Source organism: Danio rerio, chromosome 5 (genome assembly GCF_052040795.2).
Source record: "Danio rerio strain M-AB ecotype USA chromosome 5, GRCz13ab, whole genome shotgun sequence".
NCBI classification, from domain to species: domain Eukaryota; kingdom Metazoa; phylum Chordata; class Actinopteri; order Cypriniformes; family Danionidae; genus Danio; species Danio rerio.
In genome coordinates, this window is record NC_141025.1 from 63,760,990 (window position 1) to 63,774,996 (window position 14,007).

The 14,007-nt window shown below is 37.5% G+C and overlaps 2 long non-coding RNA genes across 2 annotated transcripts; both read right to left on the bottom strand.

Annotated features, from left to right (window-relative positions):
• Positions 1–2,380: 2,380 nt before the first annotated feature.
• si:ch211-69i3.3 lies at positions 2,381–9,474 on the bottom strand. The gene is made up of 6 exons (NR_170242.1): positions 9,116–9,474; positions 6,017–6,121; positions 5,347–5,389; positions 5,081–5,141; positions 4,767–4,993; positions 2,381–2,933 (listed from the first exon to the last, which is right to left on the bottom strand). It is a non-coding gene; the product is annotated as a si:ch211-69i3.3 (long non-coding RNA).
• Positions 9,475–10,134: 660 nt separating this feature from the next.
• LOC137490177 (uncharacterized) lies at positions 10,135–11,005 on the bottom strand. Its single transcript, XR_015491864.1, has 2 exons — positions 10,968–11,005; positions 10,135–10,298 (listed from the first exon to the last, which is right to left on the bottom strand). It is a non-coding gene; the product is annotated as an uncharacterized LOC137490177 (long non-coding RNA).
• Positions 11,006–14,007: the final 3,002 nt, after the last annotated feature.

The window sequence follows — 14,007 nt, forward strand, 5'->3', positions numbered from 1 at the left end:
AATAACGCGCTTTTTGAATAAATTAAATAAAAACAAAGCCGCTGTTTGCCATTGCGACAGCAATGATATCCAATGCACGAGCGATCGCTTTCACTTCAAAATGGCCGAATCTGTTGCTCTTGGTCATCCTAGGCTCTTTGCATAAAGTTCAATCATAACAGTTATCATGGTTTCTATTTCAAACTATAGTAAACTAAAGTTTGAAACTATAGTTTAAAATAGAAGATGAGTGGGCCTCGCTACTCCCACCCACCATAACCCTCGCAGCGAGGTCCCACTACCGGCCGCCCGTGTTTCCCTGAGGGTCCTCGGGGGTTGTTTGTTCCCTGCCTAGGGCTCAAAGGCCGCCTCGCCCCAGGGAGTGCACGGAAAGACCGGGCGCCAGGCCGTGCCAGTATTCACTGGATGTTGCTCGGCGGCACATTTCGAGCAACAAACACGTAATATTCTTCGCGATATTGCGTTTATGTACGCAAACCGCAAGGAACTACAGCACAGACGGGCCCGGGTGAAGCATCACGAAGCGGACTTCGTGAGTTTGGCGTAGCTCCACTCGTACCGTCGGTATTGAACTCACCTTGGTCAAGTACAAACAGCTACACCGGGCGAACTGACGACGCTGACTGAGAGCACACGAGCTTTATAGGAATGCATATGCAAATCTTTACAAGGCACGTCACTGTTGTCTCGTTGTCATGGCGAGCGCTGAGGAGGGCTCACCTGATTGGAGCACAGAGACTCCGGAATTTGCGTCACGGCTAGTTGCCGTCTGCTGTTGACAAAAATATCTCAAATGTAATAAATATATATTTTTACATTTTTGGTGTTCTGTAATATTCTGGGATGCAGTAGAATATGGAGACAGATGAATATAATTGGATATATGCCGAGCTGTTGTTCCCATACTTATAAACTTCCGGTGACCGGTTATAGTGAGTTTTTTCCATTTTATACAGTTCCTTTTACAGCATTGATGTTGTGATGCAATTAAAATACATTCAGTTAAATAAACTTTGGCATTCATTTAGTTTTTCAAGCGTAAAACGAGACAAAAGACCCTTTACTCGCACTCGCCCGTCAGAATCGGCAGACTAGCGCAGACGCTCCATTGAATACAATGAGGTAAAATAAATGCTCATATTATAAAGACATGGCGGGGGAAATGTAATTTAATGCAGTGCTTCTTGTACAATCTGAGACCTACTTTATATCGGATATCACTCAGCCAGTGGAGATCGCTGATTTTTAAAGAAAACAGACCTTAAACGTGCTGATTTTACCTTCGGCAGTTTGCTGGAAGCGCTTAACCCAGGTTACTGACAAATTAAATGTCCTATTAGCATGCTTCAGCATATACCCTAAAATCCCAGAATATCTTTCGAAAAAGAGTACGGGTTTAACACCACCATCCTGGCCAAATTTACCCACTGGCCTCTGTCCATCATGGCGTTAATACTTTGTCTTCTCTCTCTGTGGTGTGCGGTCTGGTGGAAAACGGCTGCTGTCGCTTCATCCAGGTGGATGCTACACTGGTGGTAGATGAGGAGATTGCTACCCAATAAATACCAAACTAGCTAAATTTAATAATATTTCCCCTAAATGCTCATTTTGTACTCAATATGATGAAACACTAAAGCATTTATTTTGAGAGTGTACTTACTGTAAAGTGTTTTGGGTTGACTTTTCCAGTTTCATTAAAAAATTCTTATTTCCAAACTTCTGTATTTCCCCAAAAATTGTGTTCTTTGGTTACTCTCTGAGTGTAGATCCTTCTCATTGTAAATTTATTATTGATTTATTGTTTTTTTATAGCAAAGTTTTACTTCCATAAATGTTAATTTTCAAAGATACACCCTTACTTTTTTATTTTCAGAAAGGACTTTGACTTTGGACTTTGAAATTTATGTGAACTCTTTAAAAGACTCTAACAATTACAATTCAATTCAATTCAGCTTTATTTGTATAGCGCTTTTACAATGTAGATTGTGTCAAAGCAGCTTCACATAAATGGTCATAGTAACTGGAACAGTCATAAACAGTCATAATTACACTGCATGTAAAACGCTTTCTTGGTGTAAATCATTTAAACTTGATAAATTTGCTGGAATTCTATTTATGTAACCCTCTTTGTCTCTTTGTTCATATTATATATTTGTAATGTTCTTTCTTGCATTAAAAAAAAAAAAAGTAGATGAGGAGATTCCCCCTATGTGTAAAGCGCTTTGAGTGCCAAGAAAAGCGCTATATAAATGTAAGGAATTATTATTATTTTTATTATAAAGCACTGTTCTACCATCATGATATAGCCAGACTAAAATAAAAATCACATTATTACGATTAGCTTAAACTACAGCAAACACTCCACTCACTGACAAACAGCCCCTTTCATAAAGATTTATTCCACAGGTCTGTCATAATCAGGCAAATATACATTAACATACAGAATATCGGCCTCTTCTGATGCGCCACACGTTAAATAACGCAATAGTTCAAGACACACGTTTGCTTTTTTTCTCTACTTAAAAGAACGATAACAATACATCATAACAAGAGCAACAACAACAACAATAATTCATATCATAAAGATAAGCCAAGTTGTCTTTTCTAAAATTCAATATATAGCGACTCTTTTAAGGTGCACCACATGATCGGCAGGTGACTTGTTAAAGAAACTCAACAAATGTTGCACCATGACACACACACTGAAATAGACAGAGACTTTTTGCAAATGTTGTATATGTATATAAGTGTCTCTTTAAGGTCGTCATCTGGCACTTTCTCCAGAGCGCGTCCGGCTTGGCTGTGTTTCTAAAGTTAAAGCAGTCTGTTTTTGTTGGTTTGGCACACATCAGGGTGGAAGCGGTGGTAGAGTAAGGCTTCTCTTCTTCTCTTCATATCCAGAAGACTCTGATATCTCATCTCTCACAGCACCTCTGCAGGAAAACAGCAGAAACACATGTGAGAAGATGATTTATTGAACTATTAAAAGCTTGCCAACAACATCTATGACTGGTATTATGAAGCTGAAAATAGAGACGCTTTGCAGAATGCCAAGGCTGCTTTTTTCAGTCATTCACACTGTCCTAAAGTCAACAAACTGCAGAAATCATCAGTTTCATGCATGGAAAATAGCTTAGAGACTCTCTTAATCATCCTTTATACATTATTTTCAACATTTTATTTTGGGTTCAGTTTAGTTCAGTTCAGTATAATGTAAATGTCACTGCTGAAAGACGAAACACTGAAAAGCAACTCCACTGGTGCCCAGATTTGATCCATATATGATCTAACATACAGCTGAAACCAGAAGTTTACATACACTCTAAAAAAAGAAACATAACCATTTAAAAAAATGTCTGATGGTAAATGATACTAAACGTTTACTATTTTAGGTATGTTAGGATAACCTAAATGATTTACATTTGCTAAATGCCAGAATAATGAGAGATTTTTATTTGAGAATTTTCTATTAATTTCTAGAACAGGGGTGTCAAACTCAATTCCTGGAGGGCCGAAGCCCTGCACAGTTTAGTTCCAACCCTGCTCCAACACACTTACCTGTAGGTTTCAAACAAGCCTGAAGGACGCTATTAGTTTGATCAGGTGTGTTTAATTAGGGTTCGAACTAAACTGTGCAGAGCTGCGGCCCTTTTGGAACTGAGTTTGACACCTGTGTTCTAGACAGTCAAAAGTTTACACACATTTCCTTGGTATTTTTTTTAATCTTTGCTTTTAAACTGTTTAACTTTGGTCAAATGTTTTGGGTATTCTTCCACAAGCTCCTCACAATAGTTTGCAGGAATTTTGGCCCATTCCTCCTGACAGAATTGGTGTAACTGAATCAGATGTGTTGACTGTCTTGCTCGCACAAGCTTTTTCAACTATGCCCACAAATGTTCTATAGGATTGAGGTCAGGGCTTTGTGATGGCCACTTCAAAACATTCACTCTGTTGTCCTTAAAGCACATTTGAACTAATTTGGCAGTATGGTTAGGGTCATGGTCTGTTTGGAAGACCCATTTGTGGCCAAGTTTTCATTTCCTGGCTGACGTCTTGAGATGTTGCTTCAGTATTTCTACATGATGTTCTTTCTTCATGATGTCATCTATGCTGTGAAGTGGACCAGTCCTTCCTGCAGCAAAACAGCCCCACAACATGATGCTGCCGCCCCCATACTTCACAGTTAGGATGGTGTTCATAAGCGTGTAAGCTTTTCCCTTCGTCCTCCAAATGTAACACTGGTCATTATAGCCAAACAGTTCAATCTTAGTTCCATCAGACCACCAGCATGTCTCATGAAATTATTCCTTTTTCCAGTGTAATTCAGCAAATTGTAATCTGGCTTTTTTGTTGATTCTGGCTTGTTGATTTTCCCATGTTGTCACACAAGGAAGCAGTGTGTGTTTGAGGTTTTCCTTAAATACTATTCTACAATGCCTCCAATTAACTCAAATGTTGTCAATTAGCCAATCAGAAACTTCCAAAAGCTTGACATCATCATCTGAGCTTTTTCAGAGGCAGAATAATCTTACTGTATGTAAACGTGACTTTCAAGAAAGGTTATAACAATTTCTCAAAAATATCTCTCTCATTATTTTGCTATTAAGCAGAACGGAAACAAATTTGATCATCCTAACTTACCTAAAAAAATAAGTTTAGTCACATTAACATCTGACTTTTTTCAAAAAATAATTATATGCCTCTTTATAAAGTGTATGTAAACGTCTGGTTTCTACTGTACGTAATCGAACAAAATCTGATTCTACCTGCCACATGTTGAGGTTTCATAGGCCACGCCTTCATCATGAACGGTTCTCCTCCCTCGAAGGCCATGATTGGGTCAGCCGGTTGACTCTGCCCACTGTTCCCACTGTGATTGGACAGCTTGATTATCTCCTCAAAGTCTGCTGCGTCTCCATTGGAGGACAGTCCATTCTGATGCTTAGTGGGCGGAGCTCCATTAATGACCGGTGCTGCGTCCCAGGACACAGAGCTGAGGAAGACACACAAGCGGGAAAATAAGCAAAACATAATTCATGCAGCTTCATTTCAATTTCAATTCATGCAGCGTCTCGATTACCTCATTGGTGATTGGTTTGTCGCACCACTATGAAGAGCTTCTGACGGATTTTTCTGTATTACTGCAAGACGAGAGGAAAACAACATTGTATTTTTTTATTTTAACCCTACTTACATGATATTAATAAAAGAGTGATTTTTATATATTCTCAGTACTATAAATAGATTTTTACCGCTGTCATATTCAAAGAAATGAATAAACTAGGTTAATTTTCTTTCATTGTGTGTGTTTAAGATTAGACTTAATGAAACACACACACATCTCACCTGTGCTCCTGCGTCAAGTCCTCTTCATGATTTCTTCCAGACGCTAAAAATGTAAACACAAACGTTAAACCAACAGTACTGAACTAAAATCTCAAATACAATTGAAGACAAAATGTTGAGCCCTCCTGTGAAATTTAAATCGTTTAAAAATATTTCCTAAGTGCTATATTTAACAACTTTTAAAAATTCATTCATTCATTTTCCTTCAGTTTAGCCCGTTTATTTATCAGGGGTCACCACAACAGAATGAACCGCCAACTTATTCAGCATATGTTTTACACAGCGGATGCCCTTCCAGCTGCAAAGCAGTACTGGGAAACATCCATAGACACTCATTCACACACACTAAAAACATGCAAACTCCACACAGAAATGCCAAATGACTCAGCCGGGACTCGAACCAGTGACCTTCTTTCTTTGAGGCGACAGTGCTAACCACTGAGCCACCGTAATGCCAGATTAGAGGTCTGCGGGACCCGACCAGATTTATTGCAACGTGGGATTAATTTCCGGATAAAGCATGGGAGCGGTCGGTAACTGGTGTAATCTGAACGGGAGCCGGCGGTCTAACAATATCACTCCCGAGCGAGCGAGCGAGCACGCCTATGTGTGTGTGTGAATGAGAGAGCGTGATGCTGTGTTTAGCTTGATTGGTGGACTTTTATTTTACCTTCTTTCTTTCCAAGCGTTCCAGCTCCTCCTTCTGGAAGTGTTTCTCTCGTTCGATCCTCTGTTTCTCTGCTTCTTCTCGGGCTTTGGATTCAGCCTCTTCTCGCTGCCAAAGACACATAAAACCACATCATACATTCATTTATTACACATCTCTAAAATACCTAAAAGTCTAGTGCCATGTCACATATGGGACCCCACATTTGGCTGGTTAGTGTGGTCCAATAATGTCGTTTCACCATGTCCAGTCAGCTGCTTTAATCAGCTTTATCAGTGGTTATCAGTTGATAAATATGGGCCAGTAGGGGCCTTCCGCGCAGTAAATGTCACTCAGAAGGCTGTTATCGTCCATTCACATTGTTAATCAGCTATACTAATAGAGAAGAGTCCAGATCTGTTTTACATTACTGTGACGGTTAAGGTAGGGGTAGGCATTAATGAGTTATAATTAATGGGAAATTTAATAAATAATATTAATAATTCTAGTTAAGTTCCGGCTGCAGCCGTATGTGATCTATAGCTGATTAACCATGTGGACGGATGATAACAGCCTTCAAATGATCTTCTTTTGCGTTCCAGCAGAAGAAAGCGAAGTCTGAGTAAAGGTTGACAGAACTTGTAGTTTTGGGTGGACTATCTCTTGACAATGGCTTCCAATATGATCATCATAGTAAAAGCTTAGAGATTATAGACACACATTCTTCTCCGGCTGTTATTAAGACTGCTGGCTGCTGCTAACACAAAAATAATCATCTACTATAGGGCCCATGGCAAGTTTCTGGAGCAATGAGTGTCGCAGAGAAAACTAGTAAAGTCAATACACACACACAAACATACCCTCACTGGCCACTTTATTAGGTACACCTGTTCAACTGCTCGTTAACGGAGTGAACGTTATCAAGATTGGAAAAACGTTCGCTGGTCTAATAAGTCTTTATTTCTGCTGCGACATTCGGATGGCCGGGTCAGAATTTGGCGACAACAACACGAAGCAGGGATCCATCCTGCCTTGTATCAACGGTTCAGGCTGGTTGTGGTGGTCCATTCCTTTATAACAACAGTGTTAACAACAGCGATAACACACCATGTCATAAAGCGTGAATCATCTCAGACTTGTTTCTTGAACATGACAATGAGTTCACTGTACTCAAATGGCCTTCACAGTCATCAGATCTCAATCCAATAGAGCACCTTTGGGATGTGGTGAAACGGGAGATTCGCATCATGGATGTGCAGCCGACAAATCTGCAGCAGCTGTGTGATGCTATCATGTCAATATGGAGCAAAATCTCTGAGCAATATTTCCAGTACCTTGTTGAATCTATGCCATGAAGGATTAAGGCAGTTCTGAAAGCATTTAAATAAGGTGTACCTAATAAAGTGGCCGGTGAGTGTAAACAAGACGAAAAAATATTGTTTATTTTTTTTTCCGGCTGTTAAAAAACAAAAAAAACAAAACAAAGTGACCCGAAAGCCAACATGGGAGAGTTAAATGACCGAGAAAATTTGGCCAATTGAAACTTGATTCTGTCCTTCAATTGGCTTGAACTCTGGATCGCTGTAATGTAATCAGTGTCAATGAGACCGTCCGGAGTGAATGAAGGATCGCCGCACAGCACGACTCTGCAATCCTGCCAGTCACACCAGCAAACTGTTTACATTCCCAAACTGATCTAGAGGGTAACTACATCAAGACATTCAATTCACATTCAGCAAATATTCGTTTTGATGTACAGTTGAAGTCTGAATTATTCACCCCTGACTTATTAGCCCCACTGTATGTTTTTCCCCAATTTCTGTTTAACGGAGAGCAGATTTTCTGAACACATTTCTGAACATAATAGTTTTAATAACTCATTTATAATAATGACACGCCATGAAGACAGTCCATATTATTTGACAAGACATTTCTCAATATTCAGCTTAAAGTGAGATTTAAAGGGTTAACTAGGTTATTCAGGCAAGTTAGGGTAATTAGGCAAGTCATTGTATAACAGTGGTTTGTTCTGTAGACTATCCAAAAAATATTGCTTAAGAGGGCTAATAACATTGACCTTAAAATGGTTTGAAAAAAATTAAAAACTGTTTTTCTTCTAGCCAAATATATATATTTATATATATATATATATATATATATAACTCGTATTCAAGCGAAACAGTTGATGGAAACATGCTGCGAGAGAGAGCACATTTAAATACAGAGGTCCAAAATACAACACATACAGAGAGTTTAGATGCAAATAAATGCACCACACACACACATTAGCTTATCAACAGCAACCGAAACAGCCCCACAACAAACACAGTCAATTCTCAGTTGTCTTTACACCTTGCACTGGCTTTTGGGAAATTGTTCAATGAGGCTTTATAGCCAGATTTATACTGACACAACATACTGTACTGCTGGATGGGAATTTAAAGGTCAAAGATTAAAGGCAAACATGAACTTTGCATCCAGAGCCTCATCAGCCAGTTCAGTTCAGACTTTGGGATCAAATAATAAAAATCTGCATTATTTATGGGCTTTTAATATTCTTGTAATATTTATTAAATGCAACACAGCAATATTTCTATGGCGATCTTTATCATTTTAAAACTGATTGCTTATTCAAGTTAAGCCTTTCATCTAATATTCAATGTTCACTTTTTATTTTAATTGTAGTTTACTGCAGGTATTAGTAATCTTGCTAGGTTTTCTTGCAATTTATGTTTAATATTGAAATTGAATTATGTTTATTTATTATATATTTAAATAAGTCAATCAATAAGTCGATCATGATTTCATAATATGGGTTTACGATTTACCTGAAATCTTATACAAAGGTACTATAGGCTATTTCAGTACTTATATTAATTTAAGTATATGTCTTAAACTTAAACATTTGTCACCTTTCTAAGACGACAAATCTGACGAGAAACACCTGAGGGAAAAACCTGAGGCAAGACTTGAAGCTCTAAAAGATAATATTCATCAAATGAAATGCAACCGGAGAGCTGTTTTTGTGGACTCTCTCTGTCACTCATTAGTATCCTGTTCTCTCCTGTCATGCCAAAATTAATATAAGCCCGTCTGGCAGCGTCCACTCCAGCCATAACTCACCTTATATCTGTTATCAAGCATCTAAAAATACAGCTCCTGAGATGAAGAGCATCTGACAGTCATGGCTTATGATGAAACTTTTGCTCAGACAATGATCTGAGGACAGCAGCGATGTTTACGAGCGAGCTAAATGCTGCATTGTGTAACTAGTACACAGACGGCACTGTTACTTCATATGTGCTTAAATATCTCTCTGAAATAACGCAAACACTCTCAAAGTGCGTAAAAAAATATATAGAGTTGAGCATGATACGTGAATACTAGTTAGCGTCCATAGATATACGTTAAATGTCGCCTACCCTAATGTTGTGTTTTGGACGGAATGCGTCAACAGATCCGCCATTTTAGTACAGGGTAACGCTCCTTTGAAATTAACGCTTCTTTTAAACGAGCGCCATCTAGCGGTCACATAATCTAATGACCATTATGAACTTCTTTTATAAATACATATAACTTGACATTAACTTTTTTTCTTACCAACCCCACTGGTCTTTTTCACAAGACAAAATTTTATTGTTGGAAACTGTTTTATATATATCTACATTTGACTTTTGCATGCTTGAGGAAGAGACGTTTTACTTGATTTGGGTCATTAAATAACTCATACTACCAATATTATGATATAGGTTGCCTATATCTGCTGTATTCACCCTAAAACCTACAGTAGGTTGACATAAAACCAATGACAACACCCATTCTTGTCTTAAGATATTTTAAGCAATTTTTTGAATAACAGTAAGTTCATGACATGTTACATATATAGTAAATCTGCTGGTTTTAAACATACAGCATAATAATAAATACAGGTATCCAACAACCATAACATTACTCTTATGTCTTAGAACAAATATGATTAACTTTTGATTACCTACATTAAATGTTGACTATTGAAGGTAAATTTATAACAACTATTTATTTGTAGACTACTGTATTATCAAACCATGTTGCATACAAATGCATTCAACAGACTTAAATGACAGTGTATTGCTGTAGAAGACAAATAAAACACGAGACAGGTGTTTAGGAAGAGTATAGTTTATTTAGTTTGACCTGCAAACTTATCTAAACAAGACAAACTCTCAGAAAACAAACCGAAAACATTATGATGCGCGCGCTCGTGGAGATGACCCGCGGTCGTCTTCAACTGTTGTCTTCAATAGTCCTTCTTTGCTCAACAACTCATCTGAAAAACAAAGCAAAACATTACAACATTCAGACAAAGAGCAGAGAGCATAGAATCACCAAGAGGCGATACTCTAGTGCAATTTGGGAAACAATAACGCGCTTTTTGAATAAATTAAATAAAAACAAAGCCGCTGTTTGCCATTGCGACAGCAATGATATCCAATGCACGAGCGATCGCTTTCACTTCAAAATGGCCGAATCTGTTGCTCTTGGTCATCCTAGGCTCTTTGCATAAAGTTCAATCATAACAGTTATCATGGTTTCTATTTCAAACTATAGTAAACTAAAGTTTGAAACTATAGTTTAAAATAGAAGATGAGTGGGCCTCGCTACTCCCACCCACCATAACCCTCGCAGCGAGGTCCCACTACCGGCCGCCCGTGTTTCCCTGAGGGTCCTCGGGGGTTGTTTGTTCCCTGCCTAGGGCTCAAAGGCCGCCTCGCCCCAGGGAGTGCACGGAAAGACCGGGCGCCAGGCCGTGCCAGTATTCACTGGATGTTGCTCGGCGGCACATTTCGAGCAACAAACACGTAATATTCTTCGCGATATTGCGTTTATGTACGCAAACCGCAAGGAACTACAGCACAGACGGGCCCGGGTGAAGCATCACGAAGCGGACTTCGTGAGTTTGGCGTAGCTCCACTCGTACCGTCGGTATTGAACTCACCTTGGTCAAGTACAAACAGCTACACCGGGCGAACTGACAACGCTGACTGAGAGCACACGAGCTTTATAGGAATGCATATGCAAATTTTTACAAGGCACGTCACTGTTGTCTCGTTGTCATGGCGAGCGCTGAGGAGGGCTCACCTGATTGGAGCACAGAGACCCGGGAATTTGCGTCACGGCTAGTTGCCGTCTGCTGTTGACAAAAATATCTTAAATATAATAAATATATATTTTTACATTTTTGGTGCTCTGTAATATTCTGAGATGCAGTAGAATATCGAGACAGATGAATATAATTGGATATATGCCGAGCTAGTGTTGTTCCCATACTTATAAACTTCCGGTGACCGGTTGTTGTGAGTTTTTTTTCCATTTTATACGGTTCCTTTTACAGCATTGATGTTGTGATGCAATTAAAATACATTCAGTTAAATAAACTTTGGCATTCATTTAGTTTTTCAAGCGTAAAACGAGACAAAAGACCCTTTACTCGCACTCGCCCGTCAGAATCGGCAGACTAGCGCAGACGCTCCATTGAATACAATAAGGTAAAATAAATGTTCATATTATAAAGACATGGCGAGGGAAATGTAATTTAATGCAGTGCTTCTTGTACAATCTGAGACCCACTTTATATCGGATATCACTCAGCCAGTGGAAATCGCTGATTTTTTAAAGAAAACAGACCTTAAACATGCTGATTTTCCCTTTGGCAGTTTGCTGGAAGTGCTTAACCCAGGTTACTGACAAATTAAATGTCCTATTAGCATGCTTCAGCATATACCCTAAAATCCCAGAATATCTTTCGAAAAAGAGTACGGGTTTAACACCACCATCCACCATTGTGGCTGGAAGGGCATCCGCTGCGTAAAAACTTGCTAAATAAGTTGGCGGTTCATTCCGCTGTGGCGACCCCAGATTAATAAAGGGACTAAGCCGACAAGAAAATGAATGAATAATGTGCAATACTAATTTAAAATACGTATCACTAACCTTATATGTGAAATAGCAGGGCCCGCTGTAGCACTTTCTCAAGAAGAGCAATAATTGTTGAGTGAAAGAATGCGCTAGAAATTTGCATTGCGGCTCCCTTTATTGTACAGGCTTATTGCACTTAAACTTTTTTAGGTTCGGCTCTCGAATTAGTAAGGTTATGAGTAAATGTTATTTAAAATATTTAAAGCCTGCCATCTAGCCTACAATAACAGCAAATTTAATAATAAAAAAAATAATAAGACAGGCCTACTTTGGCGTTGCAATAAAATAGCATTAATTATCAAAAAAATAATTACAATATATAATTAAAATAGGAAGAAATAAATGAAAACAAATGGTACCCTTTGTTTTTATAGCAGGGCCCAACGTGTTCTTATTCTGGTTCTGCTAACAACTATTAAAAAAAAAAACACACACCAAACAATAAAAACACTAGTAACTGATATTAATAATAATAATAATAATAATAATTTATTATTATTATTATTATTATTATTATTATTATTATTATTATTATTATTATTATTATAAAGCCCTTGCTCTGAAAACCAGGTGCTCCTCGGAAATGGCTTTCTTTGCTCTGCATCAGGTGCACAGCAGCAAGAAGCTTAGCAGTGAACTATGACCTTATTTTAATGACAAATGTCTAAGAATACTGCTTTATGTTTTTATTTAATTTATACATACGCAATGAATGTAAGCCTGCTAACTGTGTGTGGTTCAAATGATAGAATATGTAAACTTAGTTAATATATAATTAAATAATAACAATTAAAAGCCTGCGTGTAAGGCTTTTATTTTGAAGGTGACGTCACGAGCGCAGATTTGGTTGACCAATTAGAGGAAAGTGGGCGTTTCAGCACCGCCTACATGTGTAAAATGAATTTTAAAGTCGTTTATCCGTTTTCCTACCCTAAACCAAAAAACGAAAATCCAGCCAAAATCTCGTTTTTTCGTTTTCTCGTGAGCAACGTAAACGAAAACGTACACGGAGCTTTTAGGACTTGCATTCGAATATTTTGAGACTTTGGACTCAAAAACACTGATTAATAATGCACTACAGAAATTGGGTATAACTAGGCCCATACGAAATCTGTGCACACAGAATTTCCACAGATATTTTTGCCCATCATAAATTTATATTTAATCTGTTTCTAAGTTAATTTCAGTAATATTATTGACTAATATAAAACATATTTATATTATTTATTTACAATATAGTTTGTAAAGTAATATTTTCTGTCTTTTAGTAGATTTATTATATACAAGACTTGCTTTCTTTACAAAACAAAGTGTATCTAAATGAATGTGCATTGTAAACATTAAATACAAGTTAAAATATATTACTTTTTATTATATATAATAAATCTTTAGTTATGATGCTCACAAAAACATTCTGCATAAATCCGCAGATTTTTAAAAAATTCTCCGCAGAAATAGGAAAAAAACGTCTGCAGTTTCCGTCTGGTCCGAGGTAACTTTAGATGTAGCCACTCACTTTCTGATATAATTCCTTTTCTAAAAATTATATTTTTCTTGGTTTATTAGGGAAAGATGTTGATTTTCAATTTGTATTGAACAATTCTAATTTGGGGGAAATGTTATATTCATAAATGCAAGTGCCTTAAAAATAAACACTATTTTTAGTTTTCCAAAATGATATTTGGCTATACTGTAAATCTTTAAAGTTGATAAAATCAAAATGTGGAAGAAGATTGTTTAGTTTATTGGAAAAAAATCTAAATAATACAAGACACGGTGTACATGTTTTTTTCTTCTTTCTTTCTTTTAGTTGTGATTGTTCTATGGTTTAAGAGTATCATTTGTATTTATATTTTATAGATTTTTTATTTGATCTCTGTTCTAAATATGTAGATGATAGTTGTTATTCGATTTTTGCCTTATTGAAATTGTGTTATAATCAGGGTTATAATGCAAAAAGCAACAACTCTGTGACATAATTCCGACCGCTAGAAGTCACTATTTATTTCCATGACGGTAAAAGTCAAGAAGGCGGATATGACGACATACTGTGCGCCGAG